Source organism: Eucyclogobius newberryi, unplaced genomic scaffold (assembly GCF_026437365.1).
Source record: "Eucyclogobius newberryi isolate DKJ021-1_F unplaced genomic scaffold, fEucNew1.0.hap1 SCAF_17, whole genome shotgun sequence".
NCBI lineage: Eukaryota > Metazoa > Chordata > Actinopteri > Gobiiformes > Gobiidae > Eucyclogobius > Eucyclogobius newberryi.
Window position 1 is genome coordinate 35,054,581 of NW_027315801.1, and position 2,267 is coordinate 35,056,847.

The window sequence follows — 2,267 nt, forward strand, 5'->3', positions numbered from 1 at the left end:
GGAAACATGATTTAGTCCTGGTCTAGACCTGGTTTAGTCCTGGTTTAGTCCTTGTTTAGACCTGGTTTAGTCCTGGTTTAGTCCTGGTTTAGTCCTGGTTTAGTCCTTGTTTAGTCCTGGTTTAGTCCTGGTTTAGTCCTGGTTTAGTCTTGGTTTGGTCCTGGTTTAGACCTGGGTCTTACCACAGCGGAGAAAAGCCAGGGACTGTTCACAGGCCACAGTCTGATCTGTCAGAGAAAGTAAGAGCGTGTAAAAGAACAATAGAAACTAAAGTCATGCATGTGACACTTTAAGCTCCTCCCCTCTCCATTGTGTGGACAAATAAAGGCTTATCTTATACTTTTATGGTATAAAAGGAGAGTTCTTTATGTCAGAGCGATTGTCTGATGTGCTGGACTTAAACAAATGTGAACGTTCTGAATAAGAATGACCTTTAATTACATGTAAATAAATGATGTGTTTGTGGGAGCAGGACTCACGAGCTGGGAAGCAGGTGTAGTTGGTGTCCAGATACTTGTAAGTCCCATAGCACGGGTCAGACGTACGGAACAAGTCCATGTTCAGCTCACACTCACTCTTCCCATCGCACCTGAGGAACATGTGAGGAACATGTGTGAGGAACATGTGAGGAACATGTGAGGAACATGTGTGAGGAACATGTGTGAGGAACATGTGAGGAACATGTGAGGAACATGTGAGGAACATGTGTGAGGAACATGTGAGGAACATGTGAGGAACATGTGTGAGGAACATGTGTGAGGAACACGTGTGAGGAACATGTGAGGAACATGTGAGGAACATGTGAGGAACACGTGTGAGGAACATGTGAGGAACATGTGAGGAACATGTGTGAGGAACACGTGTGAGGAACATGTGAGGAACATGTGTGAGGAACATGTGAGGAACATGTGAGGAACATGTGTGAGGAACATGTGAGGAACATGTGTGAGGAACATGTGAGGAACATGTGAGGAACATGTCAGGAACATGTGTGAGGAACATGTGAGGAACATGTGTGAGGAACATGTGAGGAACATGTGTGAGGAACATGTGAGGAACATGTGTGAGGAACATGTGAGGAACATGTGAGGAACATGAGTGAGGAACATGTGAGGAACATGTGTGAGGAACATGTGAGGAACATGTGTGAGAAACATGTGAGGAACATGAGTGAGGAACATGTGAGGAACATGTGTGAGGAACATGTGAGGAACATGTGTGAGGAACATGTGAGGAACATGTGAGGAACATGTGAGGAACATGTGTGAGGAACATGTGAGGAACATGTGTGAGGAACATGTGAGGAACATGTGTGAGGAACATGTGTGAGGAACATGTGTGAGGAACATGTGAGGAACATGTGTGAGGAACATGTGAGGAACATGTGTGAGGAACATGTGAGGAACATGTGTGAGGAACATGTGAGGAACATGTGTGAGGAACATGTGAGGAACATGTGAGGAACATGTGTGAGGAACATGTGAGGAACATGTGAGGAACATGAGTGAGGAACATGTGAGGAACATGTGAGGAACATGTGAGGAACATGTGAGGAACATGTGAGGAACATGTGTGAGGAACATGTGAGGAACATGTGTGAGGAACATGTGAGGAACATGTGTGAGGAACATGTGAGGAACATGTGTGAGGAACATGTGAGGAACATGTGAGGAACATGAGTGAGGAACATGAGTGAGGAACATGTGAGGAACATGTGTGAGGAACATGTGTGAGGAACATGTGAGGAACATGTGAGGAACACACAGTCAGTTCAGTCCTGGTTTAGTCCTGGTCCAGTCCTGGTTTAGTCCTGGTCCAGTCCTGGTTCAGTCCTGGTTCAGTCCTGGTTTAGTCCTGGTCCAGTCCTGGTTCAGTCCTGGTTCAGTCCTGGTTCAGTACCGGGTCTTGACGAGCTTCTTGGCCCCGGCCTGAGAACATTGTGTCTGGATGACCTGTCCATGAGGTCGTCCTTCGCTGCAGCTCAGACTTTCAGCTCGACCGTAAAGAGCCTCCGTCACCACCACCACGCCAGAACCTACAGACATGGACACAGGCCCTTTAGTCCAGCTCCAAACCTGGATCAGCTCCACATAGTCCCGGTTTAGACCTGGTTTAGACCTGGTTTAGTCCTGGTTTAGTCCTGGTTTAGTACTGGTTTAGCTCCACATAGTCCTGGTTTAGTCCTGGTTTAGTCCTGGTTTAGTCCTGGTTTAGACCTGGTTTAGTCCTGGTTTAGCTCCACATAGTCCTGGTTCAGTCCTGGTTTA